The sequence below is a fragment of the Carcharodon carcharias genome, chromosome 12 (assembly GCF_017639515.1).
Source record: "Carcharodon carcharias isolate sCarCar2 chromosome 12, sCarCar2.pri, whole genome shotgun sequence".
NCBI lineage: Eukaryota > Metazoa > Chordata > Chondrichthyes > Lamniformes > Lamnidae > Carcharodon > Carcharodon carcharias.
In genome coordinates this window covers 80,441,903-80,467,238 of record NC_054478.1, presented here as the reverse complement: position 1 = coordinate 80,467,238, position 25,336 = coordinate 80,441,903, and positions in this window count along the sequence as shown.

The window sequence follows — 25,336 nt, the reverse complement described above, 5'->3', positions numbered from 1 at the left end:
AATCCGCCCCTCCGTCCTTTTCAATGGTTGGAGGAGAGGAGGGCTGTGGCTGCAGGGATGACCAGGATCGGAGATGTGCTGGGTGGCATAGGACTGGGCTGGATGCTCCCACAGGAGTTGGCGCGTCGCGCGTTTGTGAGTGTCCAAGTCGCAGCCGATGCCGTCCAAGACCTGAGAACGGTCGTGCTCGGACCCGATGTTATTTTGGGTCTTGAGGTGGCCCAGGTGCGCGGTGGTCTTCTGTCTGAGCGTTCCCCTGTTCGGACAGGATTCCACATTGGCCCCAAGCTCCGAACCCTCTCTCGGGTGCTGGTGCCCCGCAATATGAGCCGCCTCGGGGACATGCCCTCTGTGCCTTTTGGCACGGCAAAGAGGAGCTTTTTGTACGGACTGCTGCTGCACACCTTCCATTTTCTCGCCCTTGTCCGCCGCCCGGACATGCCCTGGCGTGCCTTGTTGCCGTCCGGCGGTGGAGGCCCCCAATGGGAGGCCCTCTACGGAGGTGTTCTCCCCCTTTCTATCGGAGACCTGGGTTGGAGGGTGTTGCATGCAGCAGTCCCTTATAATCGTAGAATGCATAGGTTCACGAACTCTCAGGACCCATGCCCTTTTTGCGGTCTTGTGGACTCCGTGGACCATGCATATATAGGGTGTTGTAGGCTGCACTCCCTTTTTAGTTACTTGAAAAACCTTTTACTGATGTTCTTTTTGCACTTCACCCCACGCTCCTGATCTATGGACACCCAGAGTGGAAGGGGGTCGGGAAGGAGGAGGACCTCCTTGTGAACCTGCTCCTGGGCCTGGCCAAGTTGGCTATTAACAGGTCCAGGCAGCGGGCGATCGACGGGGAAGTCCCGCCCGATAGTTTATCCCTCTTCCGCGGCTACGTTCGCGGCCGGATGTCCCTGGAGAGGGAGCACATGGTGTCTGCTGGCACTCTCGAGGCCTTCCGTGCCCGGTGGGCACCGCAGGGTCTAGGGTGCTTTATTGACCCCCTTAATCACATTTTGGTTTAAAGTTGTAAGTTCCCTTTAAATTTTGTCTTTAGTTTTACAGCTGACCTGAATTAGGGGCTGTGCTTGATTTGTCCTTCACTTTGTTAATTTAGTTTAATTGTTTAACTCCAAAAAGAGTTACATCTTCTCATTTCCCTCTTCTGTGGCTACGTTCGCGGCCGGGTGTCCTTGGAGAGGGAGCACGCGGTGTCTGCCAGCACTCTCGAGGCCTTCCGTGCTTGGCGAGCACCGCAGGGACTTGGATGTTTTATTGACACCCTTAATCACATTTTGGTTTAAAGTTTGTAAGTTTCCTTTAAATTTTGTCCTTAGTTTTACAGCTGACCTGAATTAGGGGCTGTGCTTGATTTATCCTAATTTTGTTAATTTAGTTTAATTGTTTTGACTCAAAAGAATTACATCTTCTCATTGCTCAGGAATCAGCCCCTCCGTCCTTTTCAATGGTTGGCGGAGAGGAGGGCTGCGGCTGCAGCGGTGACCAGGATCGGAGATGTGCTGGGTGGCGGAGGACTGGGCTGGATGCTCCCACAGGAGTTGGCGTGTCGCGCGTCTGTGAGTGTCCAAGTCGCAGCCGATGCCATCCAAGACCTGAGAACGGTCGTGCTCGGACCCGATGTTATTTTGGGTCTTGAGGTGGCCCAGGTGCGCGGTGGTTTTCTGTCTGAGCGTTCCCCTGTTCGGACAGAATTCCACATTGGACCCAAGCTCCGAACCCTCCCTCGGGTGCTGGTGCCCCGCAATATGAGCCGCCTCGGGGACATGCCTTCTGTGCCATTTGGCATGGCGCAGAGGAGCTTTCTGTACGGACTGCTGCTGCACACCTTCCATTTTCTCGCCCTTGACCGCCGCCCGGACACGCCCTGGCATGCCTTGTTGCCGTCCGGCGGCGGAGACCCCTGATGGGAGGCCCTCTACGGAGGTGTCCTCCCCCTTTCTATCGGGGACCTGGGTTGGAGGGTGTTGCATGCAGCAGTCCCTTATAATCGTAGAATGCATAGGTTCACGAGCTCTCAGGACACATGCCCTTTTTGCGGTCTTGTGGAGTCCGTGGATCATGCATATATAGGGTGTGGTAAGCTGCACTCCCTTTTTAGTTATCTGAAAAACCTATTATTAATGTTTTGTTTGCACTTCAGCCCTACGCTCCTGATCTATGGACACCCGGTGTGGAAGGGGGTCGGGAAGGAGGAGGACCTCCTTGTGAACCTGCTCCTGGGCCTGGCCAAGTTGGCTATTAACAGGTCCAGGCAGCGGGCGATCGACGGGGCAGTCCCGCCCGATTGTTTGTCCCTCTTCCGCGCTTACGTTCGCAGCTGGGTGTCCCTGGAGAGGGAGCATGCGGTGTCTGCCGGCACTCTCGAAGCCTTCTGTGCTTGGTTGGCACCGCGGGGACTGGGGTGTTTTATTGACCCCCTTAATCACATTTTGGTTTAAAGTTTGTAAGTTTCCTTTAAACTTTGTCCTTAGTTTTATAGCTGACCTGAATTAGGGGATGTGCTTGATTTGTCCTTCATTTTGTTAATTTAGTTTAATTGTTTTAACTCCAAAAGAGTTACATCTTCTCATTGGAGGCATGGGATGAAGGGTGTCGCGTGCAGCAGTCCCATACAATCGTAGGATGTGTCAGTTCATGGACGTCTAAGATGCCTGCATCTTTTGCGGCCTTGAGGAGTGCATGGATCACACATATGTTGGTTGCTGTAGGCTGCACCCCCTTTTTAGTTTCTTGAAAAACCTTTTACTGTTGTTTTGTTTGCACTTCAGCCCCACGTTCCTGATCTACAGGCACCTGGTGCGGAGGGGGGCCAGGAGGAGGAGGACCTCCCCGTGAACCTGCTGCTGGGCCTGGCCAAGTTGGCTATTAAAAAGTCCAGGCAGTGGGCGATCGAGGGGGTCAATCAACCCGACTGTCTGCCCCTCTTCCACAGCTATGTTCACGGCCGGGTGTCCCTGGAGAGGGAGCACATGGTGTCCGTCAGCACCATCGAGACCTTCCATGCTTGGTAGGCACCACAGGGACTGGGCTGTTTTATTGACCCCTTTAATCACATTTTGATTTAATGTTGGTAAGTTTATTTTAAATTTTGTCCTTTGTTTTTGCAGCTTCCCTTTAAGGGGCTGCTTTTACTTTGTCCCTTGATTTGTTAATTTATTTTATTTGCTTCATAACAAAAAGAGTTACATCTTCTCATTGGGGCCTGGGATGGAGGGTGTTGCATGCAGCAGTCCCATACAACCGTAAGATGTGTCGGTTCACAGACCCCAAAATGCTTGCGTCTTTTGCGGATTTGTGGAATCCGTGGACCATGCATATGATAATTGTTGTAGGCTGCACCCCCTTTTTATTTCTTTGAAGAACCTTATATTGTTATTTTGTTTGGATTTCAGCCCCACGTTCCTGATCTACGGGCACCCGGTGCAGAGGGGAGCCGCGAGAGAGGAGGACCTCCTTGTGAACCTGCTCCTGGGCTTGGCCATTAACAGGTCCAGGCAGCTAGCAATTGAGGGGGTCGTCTGATCCAACTGTCTGCCCTCTTCCGCGGCTATGTTCACGGCCGATTGTCCCTGGAGAGGGAGCACACGGTGTCTGTTGGCATCATCGAGGCCTTCTGTGCCTGGTGGGCACCACGGGGACTGGGGTGTTTATCGACCCCTTTAATCACATTTTGTATGTTGTAATTAATGTTTGTAAGATTCCTTTAAATTTTGTCTTTTGTTTTTGCAGTTTCCCTTTAAGATTATTTTATTTTGTTATAATTGTATAATTATAAATTATGTTAATTTAGTTTATTTGTTTTGACTTGGAAGAGTTACATCTTCTTTATCTTCCTAACCCTGCCGCTACAACTTCGTGTTCCCCGACATTCATAGCAGAGGTGGAGGCAGCCTGCTGACTGCTATGCCCTGTCTATGATGACCTTGATGGGCATCCTCTGGAGGGCCGAGACCTGGAGGGCCCAACCTGCTTTTGAGATCCTGCTGTGGGCCAGTGGCCCTCCTTAGACTGTGGAGCTGAAGCTGTGGGCTCACAGGAAGAGGGTATGCGGATGAGTTGCACGCTTCCAGACTCACCTGGGTGGATGGCCCCAGGCTGTGCACCTGCTGATCCTCCTCCCTCTGGGTGCCTGAGGGCCCCGGGATGACTCCTTGAGGAGAAGGGGAAGCTGGAATGAGATGGAGCTGCTCTGCACCCCTCTCGCATACACACTGTTGGAGGCCAACTGAAGTGTCAGCGATGGAGTTTAGCCCACGCAGCAGTGCAGGACAGATATCCTGGACCAAGGTCTCCATGGCGGCAGCCATCCTACCAGAGGTGACCTTGGTGCGTTGGCATGCTGGTGCAATCACCTCAGACTGAAAGCGGGCAGAATCCTCCATCATGCTTTGCAATCTAAGGAGTGCAGCGGACATCCCTTCCTGATGTTCCCAAGCTTGCTTTTGGAGCTCCAGCAACTGAGGTATGACCTAGTCCAGAAGCTCGTCATTTGACTCAAGCTCAGCAGATTTCTGGTCTCCAGCAGTCCTCTGAATTCTGGACACCTTGGAAATCCCTGCCACTGCCTGCTGAGGATCAGACAGTACGATGTGCTCATCAAATTGTGACCCTGAAGCTACTCTAGAGCTAGGTCCTACTGTGGTCACTTTGACAAACAGACCACAGGAGTCTCAGGTACAGGTCATGATCATTTATTTGAGCAATTACAAGAGGAGAACCATCTCAATGGAGCTTGAGATAGCACTCTGCTAAATTACAAGGGTTCAACGTATTTATACATTATTGGTCACGTACAAGAACAGTTTCCAGATTCCGATCTCATCAACATATAAGTTTACATTAAACAGACATCTCTGGTAACAGGTACATGCATCGTATGTTCCTATTTTTCACCCAGGCAGAGACCTTCCCTCCTATCTAAGCTGGGACCATCTGCTCTTCCCCTATCTGTTGAAGAGCACACTTAATCTTAGTTGTTATTGCCAATGCTTTGACTGCAGTCCGGCTCTCAAGGCCTTTCTATTGTTTGCAGGCCCTAAGCTGTGCAAGGTTCATCTGGTAACCTTTAACTGCCAATGTGCTTGGTAGCCCTGGTCGCCTGGAGATTTTAAGTAATTCATTCCTTTCCAATAAATTCTCCCTTACTATAAATTCTTACTTACTTCCTTCCCCCTAACACCACCAAGGTGTGTGTCTCTGCACTGGTGGAGTGTGGGTGAGCGCTGTGACGGGTCTTCAATGAGGGTGTCATCAGATCCTTCTTCTGAGGTTTCTTCGGGGCTTGAGTTGCGTAGCTGGGTCATGGACCCCCTTGACTGTTTCCCAGATGTGCCTGTGAAAGCATGGAGAGATAAGTGCATGGCAGGGGACTGCAGAGCAGGGGAACTCATTCACAGCGTGGTTGTCTGATGGACGTTGCACTGCTGGATCCTCACTTAATTGTGCACCACCGACCTCATAGCTGGTGGGGTAGAAAGTGAGGATAAGGGGAATCCTATCACAGTTCTAGGAGGGAGGGGAGATTTGAGAGCACAAGTGCGGGAAATGGGTCAGATACTGTTGAGGGCCTTGTCAATCACAGTGAGGGGAGTCTTTGGTTGAGAAGAAGAAAGGCGTGGAAGGTTGCATCATTAGAATAGATGCAACGGAGACAGGGAAACTGGGAAGATGGAATGGAATCCTTACAGGAAGCAAGTTGTGAGGAAATGTAGTTGAGGTAGCTGTGGGAGTTAATGGGCTTACAATGAATATTACCAATCAGCCTATCCCCAGAAATGTAGACAGAGAAGTCATGAAAAGGAAGGGAAGTGTTGAAGATAGACCATATGAATGTGAGAGAAGGGTTGCAATTGGAAGCAAAATTGATGAATTTTTCCAGTTCCAGGTGAAAGCAGGAAGCAGCTCCAATACAATTATCAATGTACCAGAGGAAGAGTTGGGGGAGGGGACCTGGGTAGGACTGGAACTAGGAATGTTCCACATACCCCACAAAAAGACAGGCATAACTAGGACTCATGCAAGTAACATAGCCACACCTTTTATTTGGAAGAAGTGAGTGAAGTTAAAAGGATAAATTGTTGAATGAGACAACAAGTTCATCCAGGTGGAAGAGAGTCATGGTGGTGGATGGAGACTGGCTGGGTCCCTGTTCAAGGAAGCAGCAGAGAGTCCTCAGGCCATCCTGGTGGAAGTGTAGAGAGACTGGATGTCCATAGTGAAGAGGAGGTGGTTAGGGCCAGGAAACTAGAAATTTTTGAAATGACCTAGGGCAACAGAAGAGTCACGGATGTAGGCGGGAAGAGACTGGACAAGGGGATAAAAAATAGAGTCGAGACAGGAAGAAATAAGTTGAGTGAGGCCGGGCCAGACTGAAACAATTGGTTTACCAGGTCAGTCCTGTTTATGGATTTTGGACAGGAAGAAGAAGCAGGCTGTTCTGCTTTGGGGGATTATGAGGTGGGAAGTTTTGGAGGGAAGATCTCGAGAGGAGATGAGGTCAGTGGCAGTCCTGGATGTTCGGGGGGGATCATGGGCATGGTCATGGTCCAGGAGGATGTAGGAGAAGTGTCTGAGAGTTGGCAATCAGCCTCAGCAAGGTAGAGGTTGTTATGCCAGACAACAACAGTACCATCCTTGTCAGTACGTTTGATAACAATGCTGGGGCTAGAACTGAGAGAACACGAGTGTAGCATTGATTTTACATTTAAAATTAGGGTCCTGCACTTGAATACAGGCCCATTCACTACAATTGGCCTGTGATTTTCTGGGTCTTAACCTTGACCAGGAAGTTTTTGCCTGATAAAGGACCTTGATGAAGTAAACTTTATTTTGCATTTGGTCTTGCTATACTTCATCATATAAGGACAAAACCCATAAAGTTGGACTGTATGAGGTCATTCATATGGTAGTTCCAAGCACTGGATCAGGTGGATAGAGACCATGAGTGCATTGGACAAGGGAAGGTAGATTCATGAGAGTTTCTTCACTGGCTCCTTGGAGAACCAAATGCACTGCTCTGTAAAGCTGAGCTGGCAAACTGATGCATGAACATCCTCACGCGTGAGGTCAGGAAGCTTTTGCCTTAATAGTTGGGAAGCATGCTGCAGAAATGGATCTTTGAAGGGATACAGATCTCCATTATGGTAAGTTACTGGACTTGATAGGCAACTGGAGAATGTTTTAGCAAATTCTGACAGTATTTTTGGCTATCTGGCTGACCCAAACTCTGACAGGGAATTTTGAGAGGATCTGCACTCTTCGGTCTGTCTTTGGGTCTGCAACATGAGGAGGGCAGCAGGAGCAAGAAAGCCAGTAGAGAGCTGCACAAGTTGTTATAAGTGGATGAAGGAGGAGGTGTCACACGTAAGGATGTTCATGAAGCAGTTTGTCACCTCAGCCTTACAGAGCAGTGCATTTGGTTCTCCAAGGAGCCAGTGAAGAAACTGGCTTCATGAATCTACCTTCCCTTGCCCAATGCACTCATGGTCCCTATCCACCTGATCCAGTCCTTGGAACTACCATATGAATGACCTCATACAGTCTAACTTTCTGGGTTTTGTCCTTATATGACAAAGTATAGCAAGGCCAAATACAAAGAAAAGTTTACTTCACCAAGGTCCTTCATCACTCTTCATTTGACGATTATTTATACTGAATATTGAGTATGAAAAGTTATCCTTGTGCAAAGCCCTATGGAGCTAAACTCAGATTGGAAATATCCATTGTTTGAGCCTTACAGATGCCATTTGCTGTCCAAAATATCATCTGCAGTGTGTGGACCTTTTCAGCAAAGTTATGCTAGCCACCATATTGGGGAGGGCATTAGCGCAAGTATACAGTGAACAGCCACCAGAAGTACGCAGAGCAGGCAAATTGTGACATGAAGTAGCAGGCATAACTGATTTAATACCAGTGGTATCAGTTTGGTGCTCACCACTCCAGCTAAAGCATTTCTTTAACTTTGCACAGTTGAACACATGTTCACCAGCTTTATTTAAATGGATCATCATCTACTTATAGGTTAGTTGCTGGTTGATTTCATCTGGTGGTGCTTCGATTCTACAAATGCTTTCTCTAGTTGTTTCAAATTGCCATGGTCTGCAGGGAGTGTGTGGCAGGTGTCAAGGAGGTTTTTCTGACTTTGAGGCTTCTGCATAAACAAGTTGCTTTCAAATATGTGTGCACTAGTAAGTATTCCCCTTGGAATAGATAATAACTTGGAGAATGAACAGAGACTACACAGAACAAACTGCTGGAAGAGGGAGGGAGGAAGATGAGGGGAAGAAGGGTTCTTAGCATGAGACTGTATCTGGCCAGAGTGTTCAGGGTGCAATTCTCCTACTTAAACCCCAGCAAGGAACAATGTGTGTGATGTTTGGGTTTCAGTAGGGATGTCCTCGCAGAAATCAACCACATACTACAGCCATAGGTGCAACCTCACAACAGGGCCAGGCCACGTTAACAGTGGCAATGAGTATGAGCATGGCAATGAACATTTATGTGCCTGGGTCCTTCCAGGCCAGAGTTGAGGTACTTGCAAAATCTCAAAGTACTCCATCCACTACTAAATGAGGGAAGGCACTGAGGCACGCTATTCATTAAACGGTAATAATATTTAATTCCCTCTTGCCAGAGAGAAGCTATTGGAGTGTGCACACAACTCCAAGATTGGAGCCTTCTCCATGTCCAGCATTTCATTGATTGCATGTCCATTGGTTTGTGGGTGCCACCTGCTAACTTTCCCCCTATATTGCAACCGAAAGGAATTCTACTGCCTCAAAGTCCAGCTAATGCTTGACCAAGCACAGAGAATCATGCAGGTCAATGCCCGGTATCCTGGCAGCAGTCATGATGCTTTCACTCTGCATTTGAGCAACCAGGGCAAACCAAAGGATGGTCACTGGATGACAAAGGCTGACCATGTGGCTGATGACTCTGGTGTGCAAGCCAAAGACTCATGTATACAGCATGCATACAATGAGAGCCATGCTGCCACATAAAATGTGATAGAGCAGACCATTGGCTGAAACAATGCCTCCCCCACCTGGACAGGCTGAGAAAAGCCTCAAATACTCAGCAGAGTAGGTGTCAAAGTTCATCATGGTCTGTTGCATGCTGCACACTTCACCCTCGTGGGGGGCCAGCCCTTGCCACTAACTAAACAGGTAAGTAGCTTAAAATCAGGAACATGAAGAGGAGGAGCAGCAGGTGGAGCAAGTGGAGAAAAAGGAGTAGGAGGAGGAGAAGAGGCAACCTAGGCAGCCCAATTCTGGCTGTGCTATCCATGAAGAACTCAGAGTGTGTTATTAGTAACTCAACCCTAATTCCCCATTCACCATCAGTTCCACATTTTAAATAAAAACAGAAAATGCGGTTTCATCAAATGTTGGTCATTGACCTGAAATGTTAACTCTCTCTCTCCTCAGATGCTGCCAGACCTGCTGAGTATTTCTGGCATTTTCTGTTTTTATTTCAGATTTCCAGCATCCACAGCATTTTGCTATTGTATTAAATTTCACATCTTACCTTAACTTTATTACTGACCATCATGGTGTCCACTTGGCCATAATGCAAAGTAAAAGCCACTACAAAATAAACACAGTAAACCAAATTTATAAATCGATTCATTCCATGTTGCATACAAAAGTCAACTAATCAGCCTTGTGCATTCCCTTAGTGAGTGTCTTCTGTGTGCCTTTGCCTGTCCTCGTGCTCCTACATCGTACTACCCATGGCTGCAGTATGGTTGGTGGAAGACTGCTGACCTTCAGTGGAGGTGACTGCAGATGGCCTTTGCAGATGACTTCAGGCATCTTTGGGCTGGGAGAGGTCTGGCTGTGGACAGCATCACCTCAGCATGGGCAGCAGCAGTCTGGGCTGCCTGGCTGATAGACGACTCCTGCCCATTAGTGTTGCACCATGTGCAAATCCCACCTCTGTGCTATCCCCTGAGTCATGGGTTCTCAGCCGGAAGTCCTTGGCCCCCCCACTAGGGTCCACAAGTAGCGTTCAAGGGATCGGCCAAAAAATAGTTAAGACAAATTAAAGCAGTTGCTTCGCATAAGTGATTGGACCCAGAATGGTGCTGCCACAAAGTGACTCCTGTGGGAACTGCAGCTATAAAGATCTCACAATAAAGCATCATTTTCAGTTCTGGTTTATTCACTTTAACAGAACCCCAAAATGTTCCTCAACCTGATCAGTACAGGGGTAGAGACCAAACTTTGGATAATTCCCCTTCAATTGTTGGCCAACTTGATTGGGTCTGGTGAACAGGGAGAACTAGATTAAAATGCCAGCTATGGCTATGGGCCAGTTGCTAGTTTACTTGCCTTTGCATGAGAAGGTTGTGGATTCAAATCTCATTCCTGAGACTTGAAACAAAAATCTAAGCTAATTCTCCAGAGTAGCACAAAGGGAGTGCTACACAGTTGGAGATGCTGTCCTGTGGATGAGGTGTAAAACTGAGGCTCTATCTGCCCGCTCAGGTAAATGTCAAAGACCCTGTAGCACTATTTCAAAGAAGAATAGGGGAACTATCAGTGGTGTTCTGGCCAATATTTATCCCTCAATCAACAACAAAAAAAAACAGTATCTGGTGATTTTCACATTGCTGTTTGTGGTAACTTGCTGTGCTGTTAGCTGCTGCAGTTCCTAAATTACAACAGTAACTATACTTCAAAAGCACTTAATTGATTACAAAGGGCTTTGAGCTATCCTATGGCTTGAAACATATTAAATAAATGGAAGTCAGTCTTTATTAATTTTCCTTTGTGTGTCCAACAAGTCAATGTGATGCGTCTAGTGTGTGGGTGAAGACGGCTAACGTACTTTTTGTTTTTGTGTGCTAATTTGCTTCTAATTTTCAGCCCTCATCATTGGCTAGCAGCAATGGGGAAAAAGAGAGCCGACTGTGTAAGTCTCTCCATCGGCAAGTCCTCAGCTGTGCCTCCATGTGGCAACATACAGAAAATGTACTGCCTCATAGCCCCAGGATAAAGCTTCTGTTACAGACAGAAGGGGGCTTAATTTAAACAGCCCTGATTTCTCCTCTTGCCACCCATCCATAAACAGAGAGGTGTTTTTGATTTGCTTCCTCCTTTATAAGCCATGGCCTATTTCCCAACCCCTTGTTTTCAGTATGAACCAACTTCTACTGATAACCCCACAGCAAACTCATGATAGGATGAACTCAGGGGGTTAGTTTATTTGCATGCAAACATTGGTGGACGGTAGCAACTTTGCCTCCTTTTCACTCATTCAATAAAAGAGGGGGGTAGAGAAAGAAAGATTTACAGTGCAAAGACCACAGAGAAAATAATTATTGTTTCATGTCTGTCCAGACTCCAGAATCAAAGTCCAGCAATGTATTCCTTCATTGAGGTCATCAGGCTGACCTGATGCTGGATAATTCACTTTTCCAGGAGAGATAACTTCCACAATGAGATAGGGGTGTAGAGATGAATCAGTCTTGTAGATGATGGTACAAAAGATGTAGTGGTTCTATTAGATGGGGCCAGGCTTCAAACCTGGAAAGAGCCTCCTTTATGTGCTGCTGCTTGGTAAATGGAAGATGGTAGACTGAGCTTTACAGCTCCACAAGACAATATTACTGGCTCCACCAGCTCGGGGGGTCATGTCACACAACTCCCAACTCTCCACTTTGGCTTTGACAAAGGGTATATATCCCTTTGGGTTCCTGAGTTTGTTAATGTTCCAACCATTAAATCATTAAGTCTTAATGATTTGTGTGCTAATTTGCTTCTCATTTTCAGCCCTCACCATTGGCTAGCAGCAATGGAGAAAAAGAGAGCTGAATGTGTAAGTCTCTCCTCGGCAAGTCCTCAGCTGTGCCTCCACATGGCAACATACAGAAACTGTACTGCCTCATAGCCCCAGGATAAAGCTTCTGTTACAGAAGCTTCTGTCCTAGCAGGAGAATCGACTTCCGCTAGCCAGGTGGTCTTATGAAGGAAGAATAGGAAGTAAAGGAGTATGCATGCATTCCCTCATCCACACTGGCCCATCAGACACATAGCTAGCAGGGCAATGGCAGTTCTCTGCTGCATTTTCTTTTTTGAGGTTTAAACCTGGGTTAGTTCATCAGCAAAGATATTGTCCACTGTCTCTGACATATCCTTGGCATCTCTTGGCGAGATATGGTCACCAACTCAGAGGTCCTGGAGTGTGCTAATCCCATCAACAGACACTCATTGGCCGGGATTTTTCACATCCTCCTGTGGCCGGCATCATGGCGGACGTGATGGCAGGCAGGAGCAGAAAGTATTGCAAGAGGCCAAAAATAGGTTTTACGTTGTCGTAAAACCAGTTTGCAATCATCCCCTCCAGCCTTCAATGGTGGGCCGCGGCCTGTCGGTAATGTCATTTTAATACATTTGCATATCACCATAAAGGCTGCTTGCTGGAATCATCCCCCCACCCACCCCCACCCCAGCTGGATCAACAGGGCATGTAGGCATCCAATTAGACCAATGTATTTCACAATGGTACATAAGTGATGTGCACCTGGCAACCTGCACTTCTCTTGTGACTTTCCGTTTGCCTACCTTGCATTGTGCAACACTCGCAGCAACTCAGACACAGCGTCAGGCTTTGCAGTTAGCACCACATCGCTTTCAGAGGGGTGTCACAGGCTTGTCTCTACCTACCAGACCAGTGGTAAGGTAGGGGCGGCTTTTAGTGTGCTGCAGGGCAAGGGCTCCACTGGGGATGGGGGGAATCTGGCCAGAGGCAGGGGAAGGGGCTGCATGGCAAGGCCTCTGCTAGGGAAGGGGGAACTCTAGCTAGGGGCAGGGGAAAGGGGTGCAGGGCAAGGGCTCCACTGGGAAAGGGGGGAATCTGGCCAGAGGCAGGGGAAGGGGCTGCATGGCAAGGCCTCTGCTGGGGAAGGGGGGAGTCTAGCTAGGGGCAGGGGAAGAGGGTGCAGGGCAAGGGCTCCACTGTTGGTGGGATGGGGAAGAGTGAGGAAGGTTGAACTCAGACACATGAGTGGCAAGTGGGTGCAGCGGGCAAGTGTCCTCTGTGACAGGATAGGGAGAGAGTATGTTATAGAATGACATAAGCGAACTGGGGCCAGGATGGGAGGAGTGCTGAGTGAAGAAGTGCTTCAGTTTACATTGTTGAGCTTGCAAAGACCGTCCTTGTCCTAGTCCAGGGAGTGGAAGGGCATGTCAGGTCCAGTCTCAGCCGTGCCCAGCATGTTGTGTGCAGGGCGTGGTCGTAACATCTTGTGCATCGGTCCAGAGGGTTTCTGGCATCATACTGGGCTGCAGGTGACACACTCAGTCAGTGGAGGCATCTGCAGCCTAAAGATGGGAAAAGGTACTGTGGGGGCTTTCAAAGGTGCCAGGGGATGTGTATATATTTCACTGTGTGTGCGGCCTCAAGGTGGGAAGGGGTGAGATCTGGATAGGGCATAGGTACAGCTACCTCAAAATATTCAGGGTGTAACAAAGGAATATCCACCACAATCACGATGGGATCAAGGAATGCAGGGGGAGGATTGAGAGGTCTTGGAGAGAGGGACATTAAGGAACATTATGAACAAGGAGTTAATACAAGGAGATTGATTAGTGCCAACTTTTGGGATTAATCTCACATTAAGCTGAACATTAAGTTCCTTCTGGATAATGGGAGCGATTTCCACACTCAGACAGAGAGTGTCCAAGCCAGTCTGGTAATGAGACCTTAGCATCCCCATCTTGCAACCTGCAGCGATGGCGCAGTACAAAATTAAAATGAGGAGATACTCTGCTGGTGAGGGCTCCGAGGGCCAAAGAGAGGACTGGTGCACTGCACTGGGGGCGGAGTAATGGGGCACCCATTGAACTGTGCATTCCCAAATGAAGAGAGATGCATAGCTGAGAACATGTAAGGAGCCTTTCAATGGCAATGCAGGGAACCAGGAGAGTGAAGCTACAAAGCGTATTCATGCGAGACTAATCCCAAAAAGTGGCACTAATCATTCTTTCTGTATTAACCCCTTGCTCACAGCATGGAAATTCCCCAGAGCGATAAAGAAGTCCCGAGCAATTGGGCGACTGGACAAGTTTCAGGTCTGTGTTAGAATCTTGGCGCTGGCAGGTTCACAGAAGAGAAGCCTCAGGCCACAGAAGAGAAGCTGCAATCCTCAAGTCTCAGGATTTCACGGGTGAATAGTTGCCGACATTGGATCCAAACCCTTGAATCCGCATTCACTGCCAAGTCATCGACAGAAATAAAACCTTTGGAGGCTGATGCTGACTCATGTCTGTTTCTCATTGGTGTTGCACAGAGGACACTATCAGGAAGATGAAGCCTGGATTTATTGCTGCCTGCTTAATTGCATACAGGCAGGAGAGAAGGAGGAGAAGATTGCAATGGAGGCACCAGGCATGCCAAAAGGAGCAGCTTCACCCTGATGAGCAATGGGCAGCAGGACCCCCTCCTGATGAAACTTACAGAAACATTGTGCATGGCGGCTCACAAGACCAAGGGCATACAGAACACACATGTCTTTTCTGAAGATGAGGGAGAGACAGCATCGCCAATGCCTCGACATGTCCAGGAATCTAGTGGTGCACATCTGCCGCATTCTGCAGGAGTTGACGCCACGGGGGCTGGGAGGATATCCATTGCCAGTTGCTCTGAAAATCACTGCCACTCTTAACTTCCACATGAGTGGCTCTTTCCAGGGCTCCACTGGGGAACCCTGGGGGATCTTGCAAGCTTCCATGCACAAGCACATACAGGAGGTGACAGACCCCCCTTTTCCAAGGCCCACAATTACATGAACTTCGACAGAGATCAAGCAATGTCTGTGTTAAAGACATTAGCATGCCAGAGCACTGGGCTTTGCAGTGGTTTCTAGATTCCCACAGGTGCAGGGTGCCATTGGCTGCACTCACATGGCTATAAAAGCTTCCTGTCAACAGGCACTCCAATACATCAACAGGAAAGTCTTCCACTTGCTCATTGTGCAACTGGCCTGTGACCATGATAAATAAATCCTGCAGGTTTGTACCAGCTTCCCAGGAAGCTGCCACGACTCATGCATCTTGAATAGATCGCCGATCCCAGACATCTTTGAGGGATCACACAGCATCCAGGGTTGGTTCCTCAGTGACAAAATGTACACTCAAAGGGCATGGTTGATGACGCCCGTGTGGTGGCCACAGAATCCTGCTGCTACTGAACACTGGTGGAGCCTACCATAGGCATCTTAAAGGTGTGATTCCATTGCCTGGAGATCTGGCGAAACACTCCAGAACATAGCCCAGAGGGTCTCACGGATCATGGTGGCTTGCTGCACGCTTCACAACCTGGCACTGCAAATGGGGGAGGACTTGCCAGAGGCTAACATGGCAGAGCTGCACATCTCCTCTGATGAAGAGTACATCGAAGGGGTTGAGGTTGAGGAAGCTGAGGCTGCAGGGGAATTGGCCATAGGGTGGGACAGACAAAGCAGGCGTTCACGTGAGGCCCTCATAGCCACCAGATTCCATAAGGAGGATGACGAGTTGTGGTGGGTTTCCTCTTGGACAATTGCCCTCCATCATTGGCTAACACGAATACCAGCATTGCTATTCCTCTCATTTCAACCATCCACTTCAAAATGAGAGTGAATAGTTACACATCAAGCACACATTGTCCTGATCCCTTGAAGGATGGTGAAGCCTCTGGAGCATGTGTCCTCGTTGAGATGAGGTGCTAATTGGAGGTGGGAGTCCCGGCATCCGAGGTCAGAAGGTGCTGCCTCTTCAAGCGTCTCTCCAACATCCCAGTCACAACGGCAGCCTACAAGAGGCAGGAGCTGTTCCACTATCCTCAGTGGGCTCGTAGTTGTATGCCTTCAATTTGACAAAGCGCCTCAAGGAGATCCATCTCCAGCAATGGGACAATACATTCTGTGTATGCTCGATGGTGATACTGATAGGTGACACTTGGGCTAAGGCAGCCGAGGATGTTTCGCAGGTATCAATCCATTTAGAGATGACTCAGTGCTCTGTGTCATCTTCTTCTCAATCACATTGACATTTGGCACCCGCAGTTAGGGATGCTGGCCTGCATTTATCCTCACCTTTCTAAGGATGTGGACTAACTGAGGATGACATCATTGAAACACTTGCCTGCCAGACATTAAAATGCCTCCTCTTTAACAGAGGCACTGGCCATTGCGAACTCTAAAATGCTCAGATACTGTGAAGCCCTCAAAGTCACACATCATTGCTAATAAAGAGCACACTTCAGCTTCAGTACATCCTTGCTCCTATCCCTTTGCTCCCCTCAACATTGACTAAAGCTACCATGTGGGCAAAGGCTCCATTGACCGTCAACAATCACCATTTGCAATTAGCATCACTGACCTCGGTGAGTGTCTAGATGAGGAGACACAGAGCACTACATCCCTACTTGTGACCACAGCAAGGTTGTAGGTACGAGCACCAGGACAATAATGTGGCTGAGAGGGGCAGAGCTTTGGCACATTGAGGTGGCAAGGTATTTTATTGGTGAGCTCAGCAGATGCACACTTGGAAAGTCAGAAACACGCTTCACAGACAGGAGCGCACACGAGCTCTGAGTATGGGCTACTAGCATGAAAACACTGCCAGATGACAGAGAGCACCTAGAGTTCTAGGATATGTGCCCCATCGTCACATGTTTAAGACACCTCTCCTTTAAACTACACCTTCACTTTTCAATAATGCAGATGAGATGGATGAGCATCTCAGCCTCAATCTTACACAGCCAAGAATGAACATGACATGACCTGCAAAATATGTAAACAAGGTTCCTTCCACAAGCACACTTTACATTAAAGATGAGGTATCTCTGATGTTGGGAATGATCTAAGAACAGGCACATACTGAGGTGAAATGGAAGCAGACTACATGGACGAGAGGCCCATGATAGCAACAACAGCGAGAAGTCAGGGAAGGGACGATGGTGTCGCACCTGATTGACAACAACACAGTTCATCATTAAAAGGAGGCATACACAAGAGAATTTGTGAAAAGGGTGCAATTCTATTTATAATTGTGAGCATGATATACATGTGATGAACACCCATGACACCATTGCGCTCCTGATATTTTTTAACTTTCCTAACCTACCACTACATCTGGGTGCATCCCCGACATCCACAGCAGAGGTGGAGGCAGCCTGCTGACTGCTATGCACTGTTCTCGGTCATGACTTTGTCAGGCGTCCTCTGCAGGGCTGTGACCTAGAGGGCCCCACCCTGTTTTGGGTGCCCTGCTGGGTGTCCTGCTGTGAGCCAGGTATAGTCTCCTCAGCCTATGGAGTTAGAGGTAATGGGGTCAAGGGAAAATTGCCCAGGACAAATCCAGCCAATTACCACCCCATCAGTCTACTCTCGATCATCAGTAATGAGATGGAAGGAGTCATCAACAGTGCTATCAAGCGGCACTTGCTTAGCAATAACCTGCTCACTGATGCTCATTTTGGGTTCTGCCACAGTCACATAGCTCCTGACCTCATTACAGCCTAGGTTCAAACATGGACAAAAGAGCTGAACTCTGGAGGTGAGGTGAGGTGCACTTGACATCAAGGTAGCATTTGACCGAGTGTGGCATCAAGGAACTCTAGCAGAGCTGGAGTCAATGGGAATCAGGGGGAAATTCTCGACAGGTTGGAGTCATAATCTAGTGCAAAGGAAGCTGGTTGTGGTTGTTGGAGGTCAATTATCTCAGTCCCAGGACATCACTGCAGGTGTTCCTCAGGGTAGTGTCCTATGCACAACCATCTTCTGCTGCTTCATCAATGGCATTCACTCCATCATAAGGTCACAAGTGGGGATGTTAGCTGATAATTGCACAATATTCAGCACTATTTGTGACTACTCAGATACAGAACCAGTCCTTGGTAGATGCAGCAAGACCCAGACAATATTTGAGCTTGGGCTGATAAGTGGCAAGTAACATTTGTGCTACACAAGTGCCAGGCAATGACCATTTAAACAAGAGAGAATCTAACTATCTCCTCTTGACATTCAATGGTGTTACCATTGCTGAATCTCCCACTTTCAATATTCTTGGGGGTTACCATTGACCAGAAACTGAACTGGACTAGCCATATAAGTACTATGGCGACAAGAGCAGGTCAGAGGCTAGGAATTCTACAGTGAGTAACTCACCTCCTGACTCCCCAAAGCCGGTCTAGTGTCTACCAGGCACAAATCAGGAGTGTGATGGAATATTCTTCACTTGCCAGGATGAGTTCAGTTCCAACAACACTCAAGAAGATCAACACCATTCGGGACAAAGTTGTCTGCTTGACTGGCACCCCATCCACCACCATAAACATTCACTCCCTCCACCATTGATGCAGAGCAACAATAGTGTGTACCATCTGCAAGATGCACTGGAGAAACTCACCAAGGCTCCTTTGACAGCGCCTTCCAAACCTGTGACCACTACCACCTAGAAGGGCAAGAGCAGCAGATGCATGGGAACACCACCACCTGGATGTTCCCCTCCAAGTCACACACTATCCTAACTTGGAACTATATCGCTGTTCCTTTACTGTTGCTGGGTCAAAATTATGCAACTCCCTTCCTTACAGCACTGTGGGTGTACCTACACCACATAGTCTGCAGCCATTCAAGAATGCAGCTCACCATCACCTTCACAAGGGTAATTAGGGACAATAAATTCTGGCCTAGCCAGTGACGCCCACATCCTGTGAACAAAATAAAAAGGAAACTTGCAGATGGCAAAAAAATTGGCAGTGTGGTTGACAGTGAGGAAGATATCAATGGGAAGAATGGTCAGATGGGAGAAAAATGGCAACTGGAATTCAATCTGAAGAAGTGTGAAGTAATGCATTTGGGGATGCCACAAAAGGCAAGGGAGAGCATAATAAACGGTCAGATACCAATAAATGTAAAGAAACAGACAGACATTGGAGTACATGTCTACAGATCCCTGGAAGTATCAGGACTGATAGATAAGATGGTCAAGGAGGCATATAGGGTATTTTCCTTCTTTAACCGAGGCACAGAAAATTAGTACAGGGAAGTTATGCAAGAACTGCATAAAACAATAGTTAGGCCACAGCTAAAGTACTGTGTACACTTCTGGTCACCACATTACAGGAAGGATGCTATCGCACTATAGATGGCTCAGAGGAGATTTAAGAGAACATTGCCAGGAGTGTAGATTTTTAGCTATGATGAAAGACTGGATGGTCTGGGATTGTTTTCTTTGAACCAGAGGAGGTTGAGGGGAGATTTAATTGTATAAAGTGATGAGGGACCTAGATAGACTGGATAGGAAGGGCTATTTCTCTTAGCAGAGAAGTCAACAGCCAGGGTCATAGATTTAAAGTAATTGGTGAAAGAATTAAAGGAGAATTAAGGAGAAATCATTTTTCATCCAGAGTGATGGGGGGTCTGGAACTCACTGCCTGAAATGGTGGTAGAAACAGAAAACCTCATTGTACTTAAATATGCACTTACAGGTCACGAACCAAGAGCTGGAAAGTAGAATTAGGCTAAATAACTCTCTAGGCTAGCACAGACTTGATGGGCCAAAGACCTTCAATGTCATAAATTTTCAATTTTGCTATGATTCTCAACAATTATTTTAATATCAATATAGCAGTGTGTATTTCTCCAATACACTTTGCCCTGGTGACTATACTTGGAGATCCTCTTAAGCCTAATTTAATGCTTTATCTAAGTGCCAGATTAGTGGCAGGGTTCAAAGTTTTTGGCTGCTGTGTGTTAATAGGAGTGTCAAGATTGAAGAAAGCATTGTAGGAGGAATTAGATTGTAATGTATGGCATCTCTATTAGGGGGAAGGATGTTATGTGTAATACTATTTGACTCTGAACTCATTTATAGAAACTACACAGCCAGTAGCATACAGGATTATAATGCAGCATAGCAAATATTTAACATGAAAGGTTGCAAGAACTCGATACGCTGAACATCTTATTAGCAACTACTTTATTTTGCACTTTTTTAAATTGCAGGCAGAATTACAGACGTAATTACACAAATAGCTTTGATATCAGTGATCACATGAACATAGTTTCACGACCACGGAACACGCTAAAACACTTGATACACAATTAAGACTTTGAAATATAGTCACTATTATAATTTATAAATCGATAAGAATCAAAATTATCATAAGCATAAAAGTAAATTTGATTTTAATTAATGTAACATTACAGCATTAGTTGAATTTAACCCAACACTATAACAGTAAAATTTAATTTCCATGGTTACAAAATATACCTGACTGAATTCAAATTAATAATAGAATACTTGTTATTTAATCTTGATTTTTAATCACAAAAGTTAAGATCAGTTGGAGTGTTCAACAGTTCAACACTTTAGCTAGTTTAAACACTGCCTCAGCTTCAAATATTCTAGCTTTAATTTTACAGGCATGACCTGGGTCCCAAGCCCACGCAGGCAAACAGTGGAACCGTGGAGAGGATTTTACCGCTAAAGGCCAATTAAAAGGCAGCTGCCTAGACTGCCGCCAAATTCAAGATGGTAGCCTGCTGGGCCAGAGTGCTGGAGCTCTGCACTCGGCACTGCCACCGATAGAGGAGTCCATTGCTGAGGCTGCGAGGAGAGGATGTTTCTGTGTTGAAGTGCCCTTGAAAGGTCAGTGAGAATTCTTTTTAAATGCACCAGTGCCAGGCACGCATGCCCTGGCAATTGGAGGGGTTAACCCTCCAGTGGTGGTGTCAATGCCACCAGGGAAGACATTGATGTTGGGGGATTCAAGGAAGACCCACCAGGAATTCGCCTCAATGTGCCTGGCAGTCTCCTCACAAAGTGGGGCTCAGTTTGTTGCTGACAAAATGCCGGTGGCGGCATAAGATGGCCATTAATTACCTTAATTGGCTCTCTTCCCCCATCAGTGGCTGGCTGAACCATTGTGGTTCCTCTTTTTCAACATTTCCCATGGTAGTGGTAAGACATTGGACTTTCCGCCCAACAGCTTCCACTGCCATTTTACCAGTCCCCCTATCTCCCAGACCCACTCTAGAAGGCTGGTAAAATCCTGGCTTCTGTCTTTGTAGTAGTCCGGTCACCTCTCAGTGACTTTCAACTTCTTTATTTTTAAAACACTGCCACTCCAAAACCAACTCAAACACCTTCCAATTTAGGTAAACAATGTTTAATCTAAAATACTTTCAGCTGCACCACTGAACATTATCTTAGGCAATTTGACCAGTCATATATGAAAAGAAAATTTTCATGAGTCATTAATTCAGTTGGAAAAATGGCCCAGAAAATGTAGCTTAGAAGTTGAAAGCTTCATCATTGCAGCTTCATACATCAGAATATTAGTGGAATGGCTTTTCTCAGGCATGTTAGTGCTTGCAGGACCCCACCACAATAGTTCGATATCAGAAGCAGAATTTTCCTGATGGCGTGCGGGGGTGGGCCCCATACGCACGTGGGTAAAATGGCGCGCGGTGATGTCAGGCAAGCGTCCCAACGTCACCGCGATATTTAATTGGATGGGCATGCGATGATCTCCAATGCGTGCCCGCCATTAATTAACGGGCTACTTAAGGCCCTTGAGGCGCCAATTGACCGAGATTTTTCAGCGCCTCAAGGGCCTTAAGTAGCCCGTTAATCTTCAGGTCGGCGCACGGGCGCACTGGGCGGGCAGGTAGTACACACTTGTATAAGCTTCATCCACGGGCGGGATAAGAGGGTTCAGTGGGGTCATGAGTGTGCTCTGTCAAATATTAATGTTTGAAAGTTACTGATACTTGCCTGTGTGATCTGCAATACTTCAAAAGGCATTCCAGCTGCTTGGTCTGGACTCACAACCTTCAGGTCAGCACTCTGCAGTGAGGAATCTTTTTTGGGCCTGCGTGTTTCAGGAAGCCTTCCCTTAGTTTGGAAAAGGGAGCTGAACTCTCCAGGGGGGGAACTCTTCTGAGGAGGAAGGAAGGGCTAGAAGTGGGGGGAAGCCAGGAGTGCACAATCAGCCTCCAGGGGAGCCACTTGTGGGAGGTCAGGCGCAAGCACTAGGGGCGCAGGGCCAAGAGGTAGTCCAAGACGGAAGGGGCTGCAGAAGACGCCACTATCCTGCTGCCAGGTTATACAGGTGGTGAAGCAGCTACCTCAATATGTCTGAGGTGCAGTGCCGAAGGAGGCTGCGTCTCTCAAGGGAGTCAACTATATCTGTCAGATGATTGGGCCTGAGATCTCCGTGAACTGTGTAGGTGGACACCCCCATGCCAGTGGCTCTAAAGGTCACAGCTGCCCTCAACGTCTATGCCTCTGGCTCCTTCCAGGGGTTGGTGGGTGATCTCTGCAGTGTCTCACAATCAGTAGTCCACATTTGTGTCAAACAGGTTACAGACGCTCTGTTCAGGCGTGCATTGACCTTCATCCTCTACTGTTGGGACCAGGCAAGTCAGACACAGTGAGCCAGAGGCTTCGCGGCCATTGCTGTCTTCCCCCGTGTCCAGGGTACAATAGACTCTACACGTGTGGCCATCAAGGCACCAGCAGGTGGGGGCCCGGTGCCTTCGTCAACAGGAAGGGCTTCCACTCCATGAACGTGCAGATAGTGTGTGATCACAGGATGCAGATTCTACAAGTCTGTGCAAAGTATCCAGGCAGGTCCCACGACACCTACGTCCTCAGACACTCCCAGCTGACGGGGCATTTCAGTGCTCCAGCCCGGCTGGATGGATGGCTGCTGGATGACAAGGGCTATCCCCTCAGAAGGTGGCTCATGACGCACCTCCACCATCCAAGAACAGAAGCTGAGCAGCGGTACAATAAGAGCCACACCTCCACAAAGGGTGTGGTGGAAAGAGTCATTGGTCTTCTCAAGATGTTCTTCCGTTGCCTGGGCCACTCAGGCGGTGCACTCCAGTACTCCCCCAGATCGTGTGTCGCTGACAGTGGTCACATGCTGCGTTCTCCACATTCTTGCGCTGGAAAGGGAGGGCACTATGGACGATGATGATGTAGACACATTGGCTGCAGCTACACATGATGAGTCCAGCAGTGAGTCCGGGGATGAGCATGCACAGGGAAATGCTGAGGGGGTAGACGCTAACCCGGGCATACTCCAGGGAGGCAGGGACACCGGGAAGCTTTAATCCAATGAACGTTCAGCTAGCACAACACATATGGACCTCCGGGACAAGTCTGGGCTGCATGCTCCATATTCAAGACCAAAGTGCAAAATCTGCCGGGTTAGGAACATTAATTAAGGTCCTTGTTAATAAAGCTGAATGTCCCACAAAACACTCATTACATTATTGGAAAACATCCACCTGCAGAATAAAAGAGGCAACCTCAGCCATGGTAACATGTCTGAATTTAATATTGCAACCAAACAAACTTAATGAAACAAAATGAATAAGGTATTAAAAATCACACCAACTCATGAAGACCTCATTGCAGGCCAACACAAAAGCACCAGTGATAAACCCGTGGTGTATCTAGGGTGCCTTATGTTTTCGGGTGCTACGTCTTGGTGCTGACCCCTCTCTGGGAGTGCATCTGAGACAGCCTGCTGACTCTGCTGTCCTGTTGGCCTCGATAACCTTGGCAGTCATCCTCTGTGCTGGCCCCACCTGGGAAGGAGCTGCCAGTTCCACAGCTGGCATCTCCCAGTCATCGCAGACTCACTGGATGCAACGATAACTGGCAAAGGGGCGGAGGAGCTACTGCCCTCATCCAGAGTGCCCTGAGAGGAGCCCGCAGAGATGACAGGCAGCTGCTGCGCCAACGTGAGATCACTTCGGACTTCCCTGCTCACATGGATGCATGGGTACTGAGCTGGGAAACTTGGTGCCCAGGCCATCTCCCAAACTGGCACAGACCAGCTGGTCCGAGCGCACCCCAAGAAGCCCTGATGGGTCTCCTGGAGGAGCCTCTCCATGAGAGGACACATGGTGCTCGGACATGAGGCTCATTGCTTCAACGATATTCCACATAGACTCTTCCACCATGGACTCCAAGCCAAGCATAGCCTCATGTATCTCCCCAGATGCTCCTGCACAACCAGCCGCATTTCCTGCACTTGCCGTGGCACGGACGACTCCAGAGGCACATCACCAGGCACCTCTGACTGCTGGTGCCATGGGCACTCTCTATCTCTGCCAGCTCCTCCAGCGACTGTGAAGTGCCCTCACTGCTGTGCCTCGGGACAGTAGCCGATGTTCTAATTCCCACCGAGGTGCTAGTATCTGCGCTGATGCCTGCCTGACAGATGGTGTGACGCTGTGGTGAGGCTTTGGGGCCTTCAGGTGTGAGAGGAGGCCTCTGCTGCTCCTCCTCCAGCCCTGCTCCACTGATGCTGAAAGGAAGAAGAAGGATATTGGATCAGTTAACATGGAGACAATGTCAATGTGCATCCCTTCCCCCGGATCATTATGCACTCTTCCTTCCATAAGCAATGATCAAGCCACGTTGTAAACTTCAATCACTGAACATTCAGCACTGCCATGGCTGTTGGGAAAACAATGGTGACCTCACTGCTGGGCAAACATTCCCACCTGTGGCACCCCAGCCTCACCGACACAGGTGGACCTGGGCGCATGGCGCCTCTCCAAATCTACAGCCTCCTGCTCGAAGCGGCTGAGAATTGCTAACTGTGCCAGTCTGCCACCAGTCCTCACCCGCTGGGCTGCATTATGTGCATTCTTCTCCTGAAAAGGAGAGAAGAGCATTGATTAGTGCTAATTGTACCTGGACTCTCTTCACGGACGGCCCACCCCAACCAGAGAGGGACACTGCAGGGCTCCAGTGTCTTCCACCCCGCTGCTGCCAAGCACTCACACAAAGATGCTAGACCTGTCCCCCCCACCAAGCCCCTTGGCCAAATGCTGCCTACATCACATTAGTCACCACACGGTCTAACCGTCCATAGCAAGGAGACGCAAGGACGTGGAGCGCAGAGGACAGAAAATCGATCAGTGCCATGCCACCTTGAAGCTCCCCTCCCAGCATGTCATCGCCCTGACTTTGACATGTCCTGGAGTTCCAGCACTGCGCCTAGGTGCAGCTCTTCCAGGTTGCCCCCAAAACAGTAATGTGGGTCTCTCAGTGTACTACATGCTGCAAGGGCAGAACCCATCTCTTCACCACCCTCTCAGAGCGACCTTGGCATGGGCAATATCTGCTGGACCACACAGTGAAGGACACATGCCATCAATGATTCAATGCAGTCACTACACTCAGACTTGGGGGCGGAGGCGGAGGGGGGGGGGGGGGGGTGCGAGGCAGGAAAGCAGGTTAAGTGACCAATGCCAACATGGTACTTACCCTTCCTGAACGCAACAGGTCATTGAAGTGCTTGC